Source organism: Dermacentor andersoni, unplaced genomic scaffold (assembly GCF_023375885.2).
Source record: "Dermacentor andersoni unplaced genomic scaffold, qqDerAnde1_hic_scaffold ctg00000044.1, whole genome shotgun sequence".
NCBI classification, from domain to species: Eukaryota; Metazoa; Arthropoda; class Arachnida; order Ixodida; family Ixodidae; genus Dermacentor; species Dermacentor andersoni.
In genome coordinates, this window is record NW_027314758.1 from 44,708 (window position 1) to 65,904 (window position 21,197).

The window sequence follows — 21,197 nt, forward strand, 5'->3', positions numbered from 1 at the left end:
CCAGTAGATGGCGCTGGCTGCGCGACAGGTGCCAGCGGCGCTGGCCGGTATCGCGTTGGGCCGCGTGTTTTTACTTTCACCTTGTTTCCAATAATTACACGCCGCGTCCGTGTTAACAGGACATCAACTAGTAATTTTGTTAGATCGTTGAAAACCGTGCGTTTGAAATTTTAAATGGTGCTACTTAACATAAACGAAAATCACAATATTTCTGATAGACGAAACTGGCAAGCGGCGTTTAGGTTATAATTAAATGTTTCTCAGCATTGACCAGATTTCACATCTTTCGCCAACTTTATGTGAATTAATCCATTTACGTGAGCGCACAGTCACTGTGTCTTGAGTGTTTGTTTATATATGGGCTTTGGAGTGTAAACTGCTTAATATTTTCTCTTATAAGAAGCAATGGTTCGCGTGTTTATTTTTCGCTCTCGAAGGTTCAGTGTTGAAATCATTTAAATGTAATTTTCTCTTTTCCTTGGAGAGCTTATATTTTTAGAGTAGAAATAGCAATGCTGTAGTCAGGGCTCTGTTGCACCGAACATTTTCATTCATTATTTTTTTAACTGTTTCTCTCCCGTTCCGTCGCTTTCGTGAAAATTGATTCTGCAGCAGTTTTCTCAAGTATTTGCAATGAATTCAGGGGCCGTTACTTTCACATACGTAAGTGCACTTGATGGAAAAGTAACACCCAGCAAACGATATATATGTTTCTTGCTTCTCTGGTTTCACGCCGCAGCCTCCACACAATATAAGTGCATGTGTGCTGTCGAGCACTGACTGCGCTTCCTCCGGCGAAGAAACAGTGCACTGTGAGCGCAATTGGCCCCTGAGGAATACAGAGCAACACAACGATTCCGGTTGGTTGCTTTCTGACCTGAATTTCACTAAATTCGGCACCAAGATGTGGTCAACCTGCTCGCCCTCGAGCTCACTGGCTCCGAAAAACTCACTGTAACGTTAACTTGGAAACGTTACCTTAATCCATGTTGCATCAGGTAGGCAGACATTATGACACGCACGCTCAAGTTGCACGGCGTGCTGTTTATTTGAGGCAATGATATCTGGTATATCTGGTCCCTGGAGTAGCTGCGCGCACTGCGCTACGGTGTTTTCTTGCTGGGCATCTTGCCTGTTGATAGCGTTCAGCTTTTGCCGTTTTGCAGCAGGTCCAAGCTGCTCACATATATTTCTCTTTCCTTCTCATCGGAGCTTTCTCCGTGAAATACTTAGGTGCCTCAGGGAACACAGCGGGCACGGCGCCTTATTTCAGACGCGGACGATCGCGCGGCAATTCCACAACCTCACCGCTGACTGTGTGCCGGTAGGTCCTTTCGACGAATCTTTCGTCGAAGTGCCGTTCACAAACCACGCTGTCGTTAGTAAGCGCTTTTTCAGCCCGTTTAATATTTCAGGCCCACTGCTCCCTTCGCAAGACATCAGTTGGGGCTTTAAACACAGAAAGCTTTTGCGAGCAAGATCGATACCCGCCTTTGCATCCAGGTATAAAGCACGTGCTTGAGCGGCTTGACGGCAGGGTTAATTACATCCAACAGTCTGAATCTGAAGAGTCCATTCCTCGTGTGGCAACGCGACGACCCAACACTGCTGAGAAATTTCACGGACGACGACAGAGGCGACAGCGAAGCGTCAACGCAGCCGGCGAAGCCTTGTCAGTGTCCGGCCGTCGCAAGCGTGGCACCTTTGAACACAGCAGTGCCCCTCGCGGTGGCTAAATTTTCACCGCGTTCCGCGCGCTCCTCCTCCATGGCGCGGATGAGGCGCCCGTCACACTACCCCCCTCTAGCCACCATAGTTCAGGTGCCAGTGAACATAGTTACTATGGTTACTATACTCCAGTGAAGGCGGAGCTTAGCACATGCTCGCTTGGCGAACGAGTTGAGGAGGAAAAGCATGGCTAGCATTTAAGCTGAATTTCCTTGGAAAGATTTATAGTTTTAGGTAGAAATGTTTTTCTGTACGTGCTGGTTTGATGCGTTGCAAATAAAGTTTACATAATAAAGGCTTAGCTGGCGTTTCGATTACCGCTGCCGGCGATGCGCTGTGGTCGTTTCCGGCCTAAGGTCCCTCTATTTTATTCCGGCCTGCTCGCCGCTTCAGTGTTTTTCAGAGTTCCGTCTGGGTAGGTGTTAATGCTACTTGCCTGCCGCCACTCTAGAGTACTTGCTTGCATGACTTCGAAGTTTCTTCTTACGCTTCAATTGGGGTTGGCCTAGGCTTTCTTCGTCTACGGCCATCTTCGGCGACGCCATAGCTCCCTCGGATTCTTTCTGTGTCTTGTGTTGTACTACGTGGGATTATTCTCATACATTGTTCCAATATGTTGTGCGCGTGCTTTTCGCCTTGCTTTATTGTAATTAGGGTGCATGTCTTTGGTATGGGGTATGGGGGCCACTGTTATTCGGCCTCGTGTTGAGGTCGGTCGTGGTAATACGTGTTCGCCGATATATTGTGAGTGTGGGGAAATACGTGCCGTTGTGAGTAGGGCTAGTCCTGCGTGAGTGTAGCTCATGCGTCCCCTCTAGAAGGTTAGTGTGGCTAGCGCGAATAGCGGCTGGCATAGAGGAAGCAATAGAGAAACATCCCATGGAAAGGTGGGATTATAATCAGTTAAACTACTCATTAGTGCAAAAATAAATGAAGTAAAAGGAGTAAACCGCTGGAGAAGAAAGAGGAAGCCACGAAGTTGGTGGAATAAGGAAATTAGGCCATCGAACAACCACGGTGGGCATCTCGGGAACACAGAGAAGCAAAGAGGGCGCAGTTATCTGAAGAGGAAATAGGCCAAAAATGGGAATATTATTGACAAAAGAAACAAGTGCAGGGCCTCATCCAGGCTAAAATAAAGCAGTCCTCTGACCGCTGGCTGGCTGAAGTTCGCGATGCAACTAAAGGGGGGTCAAGAAAATTCTGGAACCATATAAGCTGGCTGGGTAAAGCTAATCACAGAAAACAGGAACAGATTCACGATGCCAAAGGAAATTGTTTAGAGGGAGATGACGCTGTGAACTAGAATGGTTCAGTTATAGCAGAGTCATTTAGGAAAGACGATAGGGTAATCGCCCCAAATGAGGGAGCAACACAGAATAGCATAATAGAAAACAGCTTAGAACTGACCAATCTTAACAGGAAAAATGCGGAAGCAAATGTTCCAAAATGTATGTCCGCGGGTATAGACGAAATTACCGTTCTCAAGCAGCTCCTGCTACTTGAGAACGGTAACCTTGATGCGCTTCATAGGCTACCTGCACGAAAGGGAAAGAAGCCTATCCTTCTTGCTCGGTTTTCATCCGTCCTACATAAGGAAGAGTGGATGCGCAATCGCTCGCGCCTTGAGAATGAAGCACCAAACGTGAAATTTTTGGACAACCTGACACCTTTCAACAAACGCCTTCTCTGGTTAGCAAGTGCAAAAGGCAGGGAAAAGAACTATCGGTTTGTGTGGCAAAAGAATGGTCACATATTTGCACTAAAAACTGAGGGCTGAGGGATGAAAGTGACATTGATAACATGATATGATGTGCTATTTAGATAGTGTATATCTAGTGTGAATGACAGTTCAAATGGATAACAGTCCTTATCACGATGTTAACTCTTTTAAATGTATGAAGGTTTCAAAATCCGGTTGCTTTTCCTTTTATCATCTGAATGCATGCAGTTTAAGAAACAAGAAGAAATTGATATTTTTTTGTCATCATTGAACCATGAATTTGATGCGCTGGCTTTCACTGAAACCTGGTATACTGAATCGAATGATGTTCGCTTTCCTGGTTATAGGTGTGAAGCGCTGTTTAGGAAAGCCAAAAAAGGGGGTTGTACATTAAAAACAGTTTTTCTTACGAAATAATGCCACAGTGCACAGTTTTGAGCCCTTCATACGAATCACTTTTTATTCAGACAAATGCATTCATATTTGGCGTAATTTATCGGCCACCTTCTGCGTCTCTTCAAGAGTTCAACTTTTTAGAAATAGTATTGGGCGACCTCTCCTTACAAAGTAGGCCTGTGGTAATAATGGGTGATTTTAATATTAACCTACTAGAAACGTCAAATTCTGTCAATGAATTTGTTGATATGATGTTGGCCGACGGCTTTTCCGATATAATCACAACGCCTACTCGTATCACAAGCTCCAGCGAAACACTTGATCTATGCCTAACAAACAGTGATATTGGTGGTACCACGGCAGGAGTACTCCTGAGCGACATCAGTGATCACCTGTCAACCTTCTGCTTTATGGAAAGGTCAAATAAACAAACATTCGAACATACTTACCCGCCAAATAGTTACCGTGTTATCAACCAAAGCAAAATTGAATATTTTCGTCAAATCGTCTACTCTGTTGACTGGAGCCAATTGCAGCGTGATGAAGATCCTAATATTTTATACAACAAATTCTTGCACAAACTGACAGAGTTGTATGAATGCGCTTTCCCAGTTGTAACAATAGCAAAGTGTAGAAAAGGAAGGAAGCCTTGGATTACACGAGACCTGCTCAGGCGAATCAAGGCACGAAATAGGCTTTTCTCCAAGTTTATAAAATCTAAAGACTTGACAGTTTTGAAAGAGTATAAAAAAGTTAGAAATCAATTAGGTGCAGATATAAAGAAATCTAGAATTCAATACTACGCTCATAAATTTTCAGATATCTCCTTTGACCCTCAAAAAACGTGGCGTACAGTCAAAGATCTTCTACAGAAATCAGAAACAAATATACCTACACAAATGACAATTGGAGGAACGGTTCTGAGTGGTAAAGATCTTGCCAACGAGTTCAACAGACATTTTTTGGCATTTGGAGATTTTCCTGCCGGAACGCCCAGTAATATTGGAAAATACATGGAACATAATCTTCAGCACAGCCTTTTCTTATATCCAGCTACTCCTGCAGAGATTAATGATATTATATTAGGTTTCAAGAATAACTGTTCTTGCGGTTTTGATGGCATAAAGGTAGCACCAATTAAAGCAATTGCTGACCTAATAGTTAATCTACTTTGTCATATAACAAATCAAATCTTGACAACAGGTATTTTTCCCGAAAAAATGAAGATGGCAAGAGTTGCTGTTTTGTTTAAAGGCGGTGCTGCCAATATAATTGGTAATTATAGACCTGTATCAGTTCTACCGTTGTTTTCCAACATAGTAGAAAAAGTGATTAATACACGGATTACTACCTATCTTAACAAACACAAGTTAATCTCTCCCAGCCAGTACGGATTTCAGAGAAAGAAATCAACTGAATCTGCATTGCTCAGTATTAAGGATAAACTTATTAACAACATAGAAAATCAATTGTACACATTAGGTGTTTTTCTAGATTTCAGCAAAGCGTTTGATTCTATTAAACATAATATACTTTTTAGCAAACTACCGTATTATGGAATACGAGGCACTTCACTTAAATTATTGCAAAACTACCTTTCCGGTCGTTCCCAGTATGTTGTTATTAATGATGCTACGTCTAATTCTGAGCTAATAAAATTTGGGGTTCCTCAGGGGTCAATCGTAGGACCTACTCTGTTTCTTTTATACATCAATGACATGGTATCTATCCCACAAACCCCTTCTATTATCCTTTACGCTGACGACACAAGTGTATTTTTTTTCTGGTGAAAATCTAGGTTCCTTAATCCCGCGTGTAAACTTATGTCTTAAGAATCTATCCGACTGGCTTGTTACAAATGAACTCTCATTAAATGTTGACAAAACTAAGTACATTGTTTTTACCCCTATTAACAGACCTGTTCATATTAATAATGATGTGGCATTCGAGTCGCGACCGCTAAAGAAGGTAGCACAAATTAAATTTTTAGGTGTTCAATTTCATGAAAACCTTCGTTGGTCTTGCCATATTCACTATATTAAGCGTAATTTTGCATACTGTATTGGTATGCTTAATAAGTTTCGCTTATTGTTGCCTCGTTATATTCGACGTCAACTGTATTTTAATACCGTTCATTCGCGACTGCATTACTGCCTGCTTGTCTGGGGCACCACTACTAGGTCTAACATGGAAAGCCTCCATCGATTACAGAAAAAAAGTGTGCGCTTTATTGAAAATCTACCACAACGTGAATCAACATCTGTATATTTTTCGCAGAATCGCATCCTGGACATTGAATCACTATACAAACTGCGACTATCAGAGCTTGCATATTCAGATTTCAAAATTGATCCACAACTTTTCTCTTTGAGGTATACCAAACATGAATCCCACGACGAGTTTAGGAGAACCAACTTCACCAAGTTTAAATGCAGGACGAATTACGGGACACAACTGTTAAATTGGAAAATTCATAATGTGTTAAACCTTTATCCTGCTCTGATAGACTTTATGGAAAACTGTTCCTCTTTGCCTGCTTTCCGAAGCCAGACAAAGATTTTTCTTAAATCGTGTATAAACCAGTTAGAAATTTGTTTCTTTTGTTCTTTTTTGTCAAGTGAACATATTTGTCATGTGAACATTTTTTTGTTGTATGGGAGATGCAGTTAGGATTCCTTGCTTTGTTTTTTCTTTTCTTGGTCAAGTGAACATGTTTGTAGGTATTATACATAATTAATTAGATTGATTTGAATGTACAGTGTATATATTGCTGTATGAATTGTTATAATCTTCCCGTAAAAAAAAAAAAATTGTACTTCGCAACTTACCATGTCGAAACTGTGCCTGCGTCAGGTGACGACGTGCGTCACCTTTAGCCCTCTTCACCCGGACAACTGTATATTGTCTAAATTTCAATAAAGTCAAAGTCAAAGGGTATTGTGGGGGTACAACAGGTATGAGGTACTGAGAGGTATTTGGAAGGGAGTAATGGTGCCGGGGCTTACTTTCGGGAATGTGGTCCTGTGTTTAAGGGTAGAGGTTCGGTCGAGACTAGAAGTAAATCAGAGAGCTGTGGGAAGGTTAGCACTAGGTGCCCACGGGAAAACCACAAACGAAGCAGTACAGGGGGACATGGGCTGGGCATCGTTCGAAGCACGGGAAGCTCAGAGTAAAATCCTACACGAAAAACGTCCGAGGAAATTGGACGATAACAGGTGGGCAGCTAAGGTGTTAAAATACCTATACAGAAAGAGCGTTGACTCACAATGGCGGAAAAGAACTAGGAAGCTAACCAATAAAGGCTAAACCCCATCAGCGCGATTTTGTGCGCGACAGCGACGAGCGACGGATCGGGCCGTCGCGTGAACAGATCGCTCGGTCTTGTCGCGCGATTGCTGGGTTCTGCAAATCTAGAATTAGTCTCTCATCGCCCGGAAGTGCTATGAGCGACTAGCCAATAACGCAAAGCCGGAATTGGATGTACATAACTCAAGTACTTCCAATTGTCGCAGGGAACGAGCAAACGATTGAATTTTTATAGGTGCAAGGATAAGAACCTCCTGCAAGACTTTCAGAAATATTTTATGCTGCTTTTTACAGTAAAACACATAACTTAAGGTAATAAAGCACGCGTCACGCTAGTTTCGGCGCCTATATTGCTGCCCTCATACCGGCAACACTGGGGAGACGTCGCTCGAAGTCATCGCTCGCATGGGGTGCAACTTGTAGGCAACGAGCGAACGCGACAGCCATCTCCGTCGCTTGTCGCTGTCGCGTGCAAGATCGCTTGCATGGGGTTTATACTTAAGTATGCCAGACACGAGGACGAAGAAAGACAGAGCATTAAATGACAGGTTAAAAACGCGGAAGATAAAAATTGGGTAAATTCAATGGAAAAGAAGCATAGTGTGGAACTATATCGATACTGGAAACAGCAGATCAGAAAGGAAGCGTTTTATGATAACTCAAGAGGCAGTGCCCTACTCTTTGAAGCTAGATCAGGATGTCTTAGAACGCGGAGCTATAAAAAGAAATTTAATGAAGAAGGCACATGTACTGTGTGTGTTAAATATGTAGAAACAATGGCAAGCCCGACGTCGATGCGGCCACAGTCACCCTTCCTGAGGCCCTGGGTTCAGAGATAATAATGGTCATGTAAATATGCGGTGGAAATTAGCAAAAGGCGATTGGAGGATTGGTGGCACAAAAGCAGAGAGGTGACATAAGGTTAAAAGGGTAGGAAGACGTATTTAAAGAAAATCGAGAAATTCAATAACACACAACACAGGTAAAAATAAAAATAAAAGGCAAGATAAAAATCTGAGCATGGTGGCAACTGCCATCGCCCCGTTTCAAAGGGGCGATGACGCTCTTACCTTCCATCCATCCACATGTTTGGATTAGACCAATGAGGTGGTGACATCTGGCAGGGAAGTCTTCGTGCAATTAACGGCTGCTTGCCGGCCAGTCCTTTCTGTGGTTTGCTCATGAGCGGTCGTCTCTGCGCCTCCCTTTCTCGCGTCGGCGTCGTCGGGTGCTCGCCACGCGCTCCCGGACGCAGGGCCCCCGCCGCCTCCCGCTGGTGTAGCTGCTCCTAAACTGCTATAGAACGAGTTTTCCTGCTACAAAAATTGCCCCAAATCCTAAACTCGCTGGACCGCCACCGTTGAGTGTACTTAGAAACAAACAATATTTAATTGAGTCTAACTTGTTTTGTACAGTGCCGTTTTTTTCTGTTGTGTGTTTATCCACTTCTATGAGAAACTTGCAAGTGCTTCTGAGATTTTTATGCTAATGTTATATATTCAGCTATGTGTTACACGTTGTCAAACTGCACTGGGGAGCAGAGGCCTTTAACCCGAGCTTCCTCCTTAGTAACAAGAAGGAAAATAAATTTCACAATATATCAATGCTGCCTATACAGGGTCCACCTGAACATTTGGCTGCACGTGTTCAAGAAAAGACTTTGTGCTTACCACTGCACTATTCTTGCTGAAATTTTGCTGAACGGTCGCATTTTGGTGTCTACTTCGTCTAGTATAACATTTGGCACTTACGGAGATGCAAGCTGCTGCCACAATGGTGCAAGCATAATATTGTGTCACGTCCTGTCATCATCTGCAGAATGCAGTGTGTCAGGGAGGGCAGCTGCCTGTTCCAGGAGTGCGCAACATGCGGCAGCCGTCCCTGAAACGCTGCTTTCTGCAGATGACGACAGGTTGCGACACAAGTCTGTGCCAGGGCTGGCTTTTCAGATGCCATTTTTACCATACACGAAAACAGCTTGTCTTAAAAAGCAGGTGACTAATTGTGCCAGGTGTTATGCTAAACGAAGTTGACGCCAAAATGCGATCATTCTGCAAAATTTGAGCAAGAACAGTGCAGTGGTGAGCGTTAAATATTTTTTTTCAACACGCGCAGCTAAATATTCAGGACCCTGTATAAGTGCCCACATAAGCCAAATCTACTGTTAGGCCTAATAATAAGCCTTGGCCGCCGTAGAGTTGAGACAAAAGCCTTAGATGGCTCATGGGTTGAAAAATTCAATGTCCGGCATTATGGCATCAGAATTCATGGTACCACCTTGTGTTGGTGCTACCAATAAAGGTTGTGGGTTCGAGGTACTGTCAATTTTTTTCACACGTTGGGCACTTGGCAGCAGCAGGGTAGCCACGACTTATGGACACTTTTTGCCTCTGCTTTTCTACAGACACATGTCAGTTACTTCTGAAGCTTTGCTTCAGTCATGCTGCTCTAGGTCTAGCTTTGCTGCTGCCAAGAAGTGCCATTTTTATTTGTTGCAATTTAGCGGTGTCCTCATAGTGCAGATTTAAAATATGAACTCTAGAACGACATTGACGAATATAAAGCGAAGCTCAAACATGATGCGAGGAAGCAATTAAGGGACTTTGAGAAAAGTCTCTAATCTCAATGCCTGATTTGAAAAGGTAATCTCAGGAAGCACACAGCTAGCTAGTAGACATCTACCTACCAGCTTGATGTAGCCAAGGCCACAGCCAGTAGTCATATTTTGTAAGTTGTACTCTAGACTAAACCTCCGCAAGCCGGCTGGTAGCTCAGCTAATGCTCCCTCCAGTTAAGGCTAGTATCCATCTTGGGAAGCATGACTGTAGTTGCGGCGTAGACATTCAATTTTCAGGCTTCTTTCAGCTTCGCATGTGCTATAGTTAGGTCTGCTTACCATGTTCAAGATCCTGCGAGGTTGTTTCTTACTTTGCATGTCACTACAAAAGCACAAGGCAGCAACCGAAGTAAAATTTTCACTTTTACTGTGGTGAGTGTAGATGTGCTATGCTTTCTTGTTTGCACTAGGATTGTTGTCTATATTCTGGCCTGAATTCATTCTGCAGATGGAGGAGTACTTGATACGCAACAAGTTTCGGGATGCTGCAATGGGCAAAGACAGGATCAGCGCGAAGGATCTGAAACAAGTCCTTGGCCAAGGCCCTTGGGGAGCGGTGCATAAAAAAACAGCCGTCAAGTTGTTGCGATTTTTCACCGAAGGCAGCATCACAATTGATGAAGATTCGTTCTTGTCCATCTGGAGGAATCTAGAAAGATGGATGGAGGCGGCCGAGTAAGTTTGAGAGACTAAATGAATTTATCTGCCTTTCTTTTGCAAGGAAAAGGAGCTCTGACAGGGTTAGAACAGTGGTGTCTGATGCATGTTTTTATCACCCATTCTGCACAAACATTTTGGTGCAGTTTTCCATAGAAAGATGTGACCATACAGAAAATGCGTCGCTTTTCTCAACCAAATGCACCCAATTTGCTATAGTAATAGAAATTAATGTTCCACAAAGGGGGTCTCCAAACTTCTAGAGTGACACTCTTAGATGCCCGTTCCTTGGCGTAACCGAATGAACGAAAACAGCGAAAGATGAAAGTGAACACGGAGCACAGCGTGAAATTAAAAGGGCCCTGAACCACTTAATAGTAGAGTGGAGAAAGGCATGCGAAGTGAAAATAGGCTATTTCAGAAATACTTTGCCACAAAAAGTACTTCACTGCGTTCAGCAGAAGCGGACTTATTGGGAATCAAACACGGCCTCCGCTGTGCTGCGGTTCCTTCTTCAATGCCTTGCACTGCAAAGGCCGCGGCACAGTGGGGCACAGTTCAAATTTCATATTGGATGTTAATGTAGACGCCACAACTTCCGACATTCGCATCTACGACTAGCTAAACATAAGCTTAACGCAGTTGCCCTCAGCGAGCCGCAGTGCGTTTAGCCAGCGAACTTGCGGCGGCACACCACAGCGGCTGCTATATCTACGCTATGTAGCCGACCACCGCTACCAATAGCAGTCGATAGACCCCCTCCATCAGCTCACCCTTTCGGTAACAGTATAGAGGGGGCTTTAGTAGTCGAGTATGAGAATCCGCTTTATTACAAAATGAAACGTAAGCCCTGCTTGCTTAGGAGAGTAAGGAGGCAGGCTTCTGTTGAAATGAGAGCGTTTGAGAGAAAGGTTAGTTCGCAATCCTTTTGAGAGCTCCACGCACCATGTATGACAGCAAACTTCAGCTGAGATGTTCACAACAGTACATGCAACCTGCAGATTGTTATTTCACCAAGCCAAGGGGGTGGTTCAGAGCCCCTTTAACGAAGAGTGCATGAGGAGGAAAGTGGAAAAAGGAGCAGAGGGGAAATGGCGTGCACATGTGCTGAGTTGCCGGCGACCACGACATGGTGGTGTGAGGTGGAGAAGGCTAGGTTCGTCTGCAGCGTCAGCTGCTGAGGTCAGTTCATGGTACCAGCGTGCTCCCTGCAAGGGGCGATTCCGAGTGGCTACGAGTAAGGCTTGATGTGATGCTCCCTTGGGTGTTGTCGCCGCTGAGACTGATTTCCCTCACGTCCTGCATGGGGATCTGGATGCCACCGACCAGATGCCAGAGACAATGTATGGTTTTAGGCAACACGTGGGCACCTAGGATGTTCTTGTACAACTCAATGAGCTGGTAATCAAGCAGGCAACGAAGCAGGTGCCATGAGCACTACTAGGACCTTAACCGTGTCTTTGATAACATCACACATGAAAGTCTCCTCTGCAACCTACGTGAAACGGGTTGCAGAGCGAGAACGTACAAATACATCTGTGACGTTCTTGGCAACCGAACGGCCAGGATCAGAATAGGAGAGGAGACATCCCAACCAATCTCCCTGGGGGATAGAGGAACGCCTCAAGGTGTGGTCCTCTCCCCCCTCCTGTTAACATGGCTCTCCTGCCGTTGCCTAAGCTTCTCGAATCAACAGATGGCCTCGGCTATGCATTACATGCCGACGACATCACCTTCTGGACTGCGAGGGCAGGGTCGGGTAGCTGGATGAAAGACATGCCCCAAAAAGGTGGCTTACATGGTCAACAGCTATGCAATGACCTGTGGCCTTTGCAGTTAGCCTCAAAAGTCTGAGCTGACCGTTGTCAGACCACGTGCATTGGAGAAACAAGCAGAAAACACAGGAATCACTCTGGAAGGGATCCGGATCCTCCTGGTACCTCAACTCCGGATCCTGGGCCTCCTGATCCAGGCAGACGGCAAGGCAACGGCCATGATGAGAAAAATCAAGCTCCTGTCAGACCAGATCTTGAACATGATCACGCGAGTGGCCAAGAGGCGGAGGGGTCTGAAAGAATCGGACGTCTTGCACCTCGTTCAGGCCTTTGTTATCTCACGAATCGTCTACTCAGCGCCATACATGCAACTCTTCAAGAAGGATGTCATACAACTTGATGCAATAATCAGGAAAGCCACGAAGCAGGCCATAGGTATACCCATAAATACATCCACAACAAAATTATTTCAAATGGCAGTCCACGACACAGTAGCCGAGCTCGTAAAAGCCCACCTATCCATTCGAAGGGCCCGTCTTAGCCAGACCCAGGTGGCAGCAGTGTCCTTCGCAAAATTGGATGGCAAGAATCACACTACACCCACCACGGCCAATTACCTGAAAAGTGGACTGAGAAGCAGGAATGCAAACCACTACCGCACAATATGAACCCCACATGGCACGCCAGATGATGCAACACCCAGGCAAGAGTCATCACCTGGATCCTGGAGAAAGACGTCACTGTTCATACGCAGACACCTCTCTACCCAAATGCTCTGTGAGGGCAACGGTCGCGTTCACCGGGCTGGACAAGCTGGTCACCTGCGCATCAATCAACACTCCATCTTTGGAGGAAGCAGAAGAAATGGCGAGAGCCCTTGCACTCCTACAACCTAACGATCACCAAGATTGTCACCGACTCACAAGCTGCGCACAAGAACTACAGATCTGGCTGGGTGTCCCTTGCAGCACTGAAAATCCTTGGAAAAGCTATGTCTCCTAAACAAACAATTGATCTAGCTTGGGCCCCGGCCCGCTTCTCAGTTGAGGGCAATGAATGTGCTCGTCAGCAGGTCCGAGCACTCAACTCCCGGGCCATCAAGGTGGAGACGAGGGGAAGCCCAGTTGCACATATATAGTTAAGTATCACAGGGGAAGACATGCCCACACCGCCACCACTCCTTGAACAGAGCCGGACAAACAGGCAAATCCAGGCAGGATCATTTCCCCACCCCTGCCTACAGAACAGAATATACCCAGAAAGATAAGAGAACATATCCTCACTGCAATGCACTAGGCACCCTCCGGCACGTCATAGGAGAGTGCAATTTCTCTAAAGACCACCCCCAACCTATAGCCATAACTAACTCTCCTACTATCCCCACCCTTTATAAGTGATGGCAGATCTTGCTATCCAGCCCCGCCCTGGAAGACCAGCTCTGTCTGATCCACAGGGGCCAGGTGGCCCTGGAAGGATATGGAACCCGTGAAGAGGGAGCCACCCCATCAGGTGCTTGACGCGCTCTATTTCATTATGGATCAATAAAGCTGTTTCTCTCTTTCTCTCACCGCTGCCACTGGTGGCATGATTTCCCCGCAACGAAAGCGTGAGAAGAAAGGCATGGTGCCGCGCTAGATGGGCTGTGCGCAGATGATGGCTACGATATCGCGCCAGAGCTGCGCACGTCGTCTGTGGAAACAAAGCGTGCTACTGACGGCACTCTTACAAATGTAAACAGTGTACCTATATATGTACCTCAACACCTACGTTGAGATACTGGGGCTAAGGTCTCTTGAAAGACCATGCCACTGCCTTCCAGTTACCCCATGCATTGCACCCCAGACTCCTTGTCGCCATTTTAACGCCTTCTAAATTGCTCGACGTGTATACTGCTAAATTACTAAAGTCACTCTTTCAACTGACGTCCTTTTGGGTCTTTTTTGTTACTGGCGCACTGACCGCCTGACCGGCTTTTCTAAACCCACAGAAGCATGCCGCCAACGACACCCCTGTATGCTCCCTAACCTCTCGCTTCCCCAACACTGTCCCATGCCAGTCTTTTTCTTTTCTTGTTTTTTCCCCCCTCTTTTCCTTTTTTTCCCTTTCCTTTGCCTTCTTTTCTTTTCTCCCCACCTTCCCACCCTCCTGCTCTTGTCCCGCTGTCTTGGGAACCGTGCCCACAGACATCAGGCGACAGCGCTCTTTCTCTTTGAAGTCTCCCTTTACAACCAGCCGCCACCGACAGCTGCACGTGACGTCACTGTACAAAACCTTTAAAACTAACATGCTGAGTTTGACGAGGCCGCCTTTGACGAAGATAGGTCCTCCTATCGAAATGTTGGCCTGCCTTTCTGAGGCACTTTATCCCTGTTTATAGCCTTGATATTTTTTTTTATTTTTTTTGTAATACGAAGCATAAGACTCCTAAATGATAGCTGAACAAATCTAACTTCTAGAATCTGGTTTGTACGTAAGTGTCAGGAGGCATTACAGGAAAAATGGCTTTGGGTTATAATGCGAGTGGCCTCATCTTTTATGTGCTGAATAAAGGAAAGATGACAACGATAGGTATACTAGGGAGCAATACCATAAATAATAAGACCATGAATAAAAGCAAAGTATAATGACAGTACTTCTTTGGAAAAACTGCAACTGATTTGAGTAGCACTCTTATGCTAAATGCAGTTTCTTTGTTTAGTGAATGCAATGTAATTAGAAAACTTAAGGGTGGGAATCTGTGTTAATGCCAAGGAAAAACACAGGAGGCAGTTATGTCCATTGTAAGTCGTTGCCTGAGAGCAAGGTAATGATCTCTGCGATGACATCACTATCATAAATATCATGGCCTATTATCTAAACTCGGGCACGTGCAGCATAGGCACACCATAAACAGCCACAGGTGCATGTCCAAACACATGGCAGTGCTACATCTGCTAAGTAGCGTGGTGTTCGAATGATTGCCTCTGGGAACACTGCACCGCAATTGGCGTAATAGTGACCACCTGTCTTGTCATTGCTTTACGTGCTCTTGCACCCCACTGTTTCATGGCACTCATGCTCAGGTGGAGAGGTGCTAATTAAATATAAAGACTTGTGTAAAAAATTTAGGATGTACGTTTGTAAACGCCTTGTCGCTGTCTTGCGCCACGTGAAAAAATTACCTTTTGTAAGATAATGTGCACGCTGACGTATTTCGATTGTTCATCTGTACGAAAAGATAAATCTATTATGCTTCTTTGTTTCTGCATTCTATGCATCCCATGAAATCATTGTGTTGTGGGCACTCTTGGTCCTTATCCCACGTGTGTTTAGCATTGGTGAAACTTCTCTCAATTCTGGAATATGTGCCAAGTAGACTAAGTAGTGATGTTCTTCATATTTCTCTTAATCTTGCAGGTCGCTCGGTACATTGAACCGCCAGCAAGCAAGCAACACGCTGAGTAGGCTCAATGTGGCCAATCACGACAGCCTTACGGCCATTATGTTCTCTGTTGTTGCAGAGAATAGTGAAAACATTAGTTTCGAGGGACTGGTTAATGGTCTTGTGGGCTATTATTTGCTCGAGCGTTACGTTGGCAACCAGCCAGCAGACGCAGTGCCAATTGATTGGCCAGCACTCTCAGCATTTACTTTGAAATATATTGGTTGAGTTGAGTTGGCTGTGCAAGTGCTTTTGTTTTCTGTGACCTTGTTTCTATGAAACTGTACTGTCCTGTTATCATATGCTCGGTGGCCTAGTACATTTGTGCGCATCAGGAGCCCCGCAAGCTGCCACTGCTGGGGTACATTCCAAACAGACGCTGTAAAAAATCCCAATGTTTTCTATGATAAATTGCTTCGGTACTGCATAGGTTTGGTTAATATGCTTTTTTTTTTTTTTGATGTTGAAACCTTTACATGAGTTCTCCGCATTTGCGTAGTTTCATCGGCATAATCTTGTGAGAGCTTGTGACATCCTCTACCAGAGGCGCAGCCATCTATGCACCCTTGAACATTTTACACTTTTTAGGGTGTAGTCTTGGTCCAAAATCTATATGCGGCCATTTGTTGTGTGCGCATTTTCCTTGTGTAACGCTGCGCGTTCGTACCATCTCTTCAACAACCTCGCTTGTTTCCGAGTGTCCCGTAGCGTTTCAGGCAGGAAATATTATTGGAAGCTTAGTGCTGACAAAAAAGAAAAAAAATATATAAAATAACGATAACCGTTTGTGTCAAGTCTGCACCCTAAAGGGCAACAAAATTGTGCTCTTGACCATGTGGTGCTTGTCCCATGATTTCTAGCCATGTGGAGCGAACTGTGGCATTGAGAACGTTGTAATCTGCAAACTACATTTTCACTTGCAACTTGCGAATGCACAACTGGGTTACGTAAAACTTAGCTCAGAACTGAGAGACTTTCATCTTTTTAAACTTCCTGAGGTACATCTTAAAAAGTTGCATAACTGTTATTTTACTGAGTTAGAGCGGACGTATCCTTCCTGCTTCCTTCCCTTTATTTGCAGTAATTCAATGCAATGTATCAATTGAATTTCTGAAATTGTGTGATCTTCCACAACATTTTATTAGGTACTGGAAGAATGCGTCATTTTTCCACTCGCATTATCAAGCTGAACTTTTTTTTTTTTTTTTAAGCAGCAAGTTACAAACTGGTGGCAGTGGTTCAGCATCACATTTGGGACATCACCTCTACTCTAGTTTGCAACTATACGAGGCCCATTCTGCCTGTCGATTGCGCATTACCCAGCCTATGTGGTGCTTCTGTACTGCACTTTAACTTTGTTAAAATGTTAAAATGTGAGGCTTAGGTGTGTGGTCAAAGGCTGTGTCAGACAAAGCACTAGTGGAATACCTTGCGTTATCCACCATCTTGATGTTACATCTATTGAGGCATTTCTTGGTCTCGCACTTCAAGCGGTGCACTCTAAAAAAGATGTACATTTTTCTTTTTCTACGATAGTTGTCATCACTGTTGCGTGCATGTTTTCACAGTGCACCAGTTTATTTTCTGTTGGGAACACTAAACAGCACTTAAAGCCATGTGATGTTCCTGATAAAAGTACTAGGCACGCTGTGTTGAAAAACAAAAAAAAATGGGTGAGGTGTTGCACACAAGATTGGCGACGATTATTGCTGTACATAATTGCACCATAAAGGGTGGCATAGCTTGGTATCCCAAAGGGTGCGAAATTCAACCAAGTTGTGTGGTGGGCTAATACCTCAAAGGGTGCAACACATTTTAGAGTGTAAATCCTGCAGAAGTGAAAGATAGTCTCATTTGCCCGCTCACAGTAGTCTCATTGATCGTAAAGGCACATCTTTAAAAATTCTTGACACCACATGAGAAGCCAACAAACACTGACACCAAGGACAACATAGGGGAATTGTTTAATAAATGAAATAAAGAAACGATAAATTACTGTAAATTAAAGTGGATGAAAAAACCAACTTGCAGGTGGGAACCGAACCCACAACCTTCGCATTTCGCGTGCGATGCTCTACCAATTGAGCTACCACGGCACCATTTCCCCATCCACTTTCTTGGGTATTTAAGTGTCCTAGCAGAACCCTGAGAGTGTTAGCCAGCGCCACCACTCACAGACCTTGGCAGCGTACGTGGAATGTCCTTTTTGCTGCAGGCGTCACGAGAACGTGACCCTTTTGGGTGAAGGCAACTGGTCAACTGGCAGCTGGTCAATGCGAAGGTTGTGTGTTCGGTTCCCACCTGCAGCAAGTTGGTTTTTTCATCCACTTTAATTTTCATTAATTTATCGTTTCTTTATTTGATTTATTAAACAAGTAATTTCCCCTATTTTGTCCTTGGTGTCAGTGTTTGTTGGCTTCTCATGATATGACTAATAAAAATCGGGCCCCTCGGTTAACCCGCTTTCTTCTCGTTCTTGACACCACGTTAGACTATGATACTCGTTTGTCTAAGTCGCCCCTGACAATGTGTGTTGGGGCACATTTGCGGGATATTCTTAAACAGGGTCACGTGACTGGAAGCGCTGAAATTTCGTTCACGTCGGCCTGGAGCCCGTGCAGTTGTTAGCCGCCGTCATAGTTCTGCTCATGCTCATTTTATCAAGTGGAAGAAAAGGATGGCATTGTTCTGTGTCGCATGACTTTTCTGAGCAGTTTCGAATGTGCTTTCTGCGTTGTCCTTGTCTTGTGCAATAAAATTTTTGGTGTAAAAGCCAGCGAGCCATGTTTGTTGCACGACGTGCTGCCTAGAAAGCATACAAATTTTAACTGCGACCTGAACAGTTATTCACTGCGCCTTTAAAGATTGCCCATTACATTGCACTATACATGTACGACCAGTCTTTTTTCTTTTTCCTTCTTTCAGGGGATTCATATTGGGGTAGAAAGCCCGGCAAGATCTTTGTAAATGATATAAATTTTCCGGTGTCACGTCATCGTGACAAGGTTTAATTTTTATCCTGCTCCGCAGTGTTGCCACACCTTAGGAGGGACACAAATTATACACATTTCTCATCGCGGGGGTTGTATTGCATGTCTGGCTTATCGACGCAGACATGGGGCAGTTTTAGCGTAACGGAGACGTACCAGCATAGACTTTGCCGATTGATCCGTAGACTGAGCATCTGCGGTGCTCATGGTGACAAATGGTTGGAAGTAACATAATCACCAGGGAAGTTATTTTTCGATATTGCATGTGAACTGGGCAGACAGATTTGTTGCAAATGTAGCGTTACAGCAGAGATTCATCTAGTAGATCGGAAAAAAAAAAACATTGCACGACGCGCCAAATTACTTCGCATGCCAATAGGTGGTGTCCAGATCCACACCCCAGCGACGGCTCCCTCTGAGTAATGGAAACTAATCTCGAGAGCTGTGCTTTTGCGGACAGCACATGCCGGAAGTGATTGCAGAGCTGTAAATGCGTCCAGGCTGCCATGTTTTGGACACCACTTATTCCAACACCCGATTACTACTCAAACGTGGACCTGCTCCACCACTTGCAGCGAAGTAATAATGCTAAGCAGACAAATGAAGCGCGCCACTATGCTGACATACAACAGTCGGTAATGTTTTGAGCTCACGGAACACATAGAAACTGTCACAAAATTGGGCAGCCATGTTTTGGACGCCAATTATTCCAACACCCTATTACTACTACAAACTTGCACCCACTCCACCACTTTCAGCAAAATAATGCTAAGCAGACAAATGAAGTGCGCCACTATGCCGACGTCCAACGGTCTTTACAGACCGTTGGATGTCGGCATAGTGGCGCGCTGTTTTGAGCTCATGGAACACGTAGAAACTGTCGCAAAATTGGGCAGCCATGTTTTGGACGCCACTTATTCCAACACCCTATTACTACTACAAACTTGCACCCACTCCACCACTTTCAGCAAAATAATAATGCTAAGCAGACAAATGAAGCGCGCCACTATGCCGACATCCAACGGTCTTTACAGACCGTTGGATGTCGGCATAGTGGCGCGCTGTTTTGAGCTCGTGGAACACGTAGAAACTGTCGCAAAATTATCGCGTAAACATCTAACATTGTGTACAATATTCCTTGTGCAGACTGCAGTTACATATACAACGGCGAGATGGGAAACTTTGAAAGGTGAATCAAGGAACACTGTCATGATGTCTAATGCGCTCTTGCTGAGTATTTTGCAACAGAAAGACATTATATTGACTGGGGTAGGGGGCATGTGCTAGCCACTGAAAGTAATCTAATCTCACATTTGCATCTCGAGTCATTACTAATCTATACCACGCTGAACTGCAATGATGGCAGCCTTCCTTCTGGTTATGCCCGCTTCTTGTGCTATCTATTCACAGGTACATAATCTCCCCCTTTTGTTTACTTTCGTTGAGAACAAGGCCCCCCCGTATGGGAGCTGAAACATGCTTTCTTTTCTTTTAATGTTCTTGGTCTGCATCCGACCAGATGAGTTTTTGTTGAACTCTTGATTTCACATTCGAATTAAGTACAAGCGCTTCACAAGTGCTCCCGCAAGGCCCTTCACAAATTTCTTTCCTCTGGGGAAAAGATGGGGAATGCGGGAGATGGAAATTCAAGACTATGAGCAAAACGTGAACAAGGTGAATGCAGGAGCAAACGTTTCGACTTGTCGAAACGTTGGCTCCTGCATTCACCTTGTTCACGTTTTGCTCATCTTTCCTCTGGGTTACACATGCGCGGATAGCAGTCTCGGCTCGTCGCATTTGATAAGTGCCCACTGCAGTGAAACGGTGCGCTCGCTGGGCTACTTTCTCATTTTAAATTTTGTTTTCCTGCTCAAACATGGAGCCACCATGGTGTCATCAGCTTGTCACACAGGTAGCGAAGCAATTAGTGCGATGGGGACAATTAATACTTTTCGTAGAGTTCTAGCAAATTATTTTCAGCTTTTCTGTAGGGTGAAGCAAATATGGTCGGGTGGTATCCTGAATTACCCTTATTCATTTGTCTTCGTATTCCCCATAAAGAAATGCTTACTGAAAATTGTGTTCTGTGTTGGCGGCCAGCTATTGCGATTGTTAAAACAGAACAAGGATGCGCTCGCGGCATCTGTCACACAGAGATGACAAAATGTGGCTTGTCAGAAACACAATTGTTCAGCACTAAACTGCTCGTTATATTGATGCCCCGCAATCGAAAAGAAAGTGGCCTCCTATGCAGCAGGACACCTGCCAGCTGGCGACGGTTGGTGGGTCAGAGCAATGCCTCTTGCTGGATGCCTGCCACGTCGCTCATTTTCTCATTGGATGGAGGTTGATTACAAGGCTGGCCTGTGCTCAACCAATGGCTTGATGAGAGACTGTAGGTCCTGCCTCCGGGATTGCAACAGGCGTCACTATGTTCTAGGAGACAGGGGAACATGATTCAAGTTTGGGCGTGCTTCTATACAAAAATCCTCCAGGTGACCAGCCCCTAGGACCTTAACAGAGAGAGTGCAAGAGTGGGGTTGAATATTAATATGCAGAAGACAAAGATAATGATGAATAGCCG

The 21,197-nt window shown here is 44.8% G+C and overlaps 1 long non-coding RNA gene across 1 annotated transcript; it reads left to right on the forward strand.

Annotated features, from left to right (window-relative positions):
• Positions 1–2,054: 2,054 nt before the first annotated feature.
• LOC140214451 (uncharacterized) lies at positions 2,055–18,395 on the forward strand. The gene is made up of 3 exons (XR_011891385.1): positions 2,055–2,143; positions 10,219–10,445; positions 15,599–18,395. It is a non-coding gene; the product is annotated as an uncharacterized lncRNA (long non-coding RNA).
• The last annotated feature ends 2,802 nt before the right edge of the window (positions 18,396–21,197 follow it).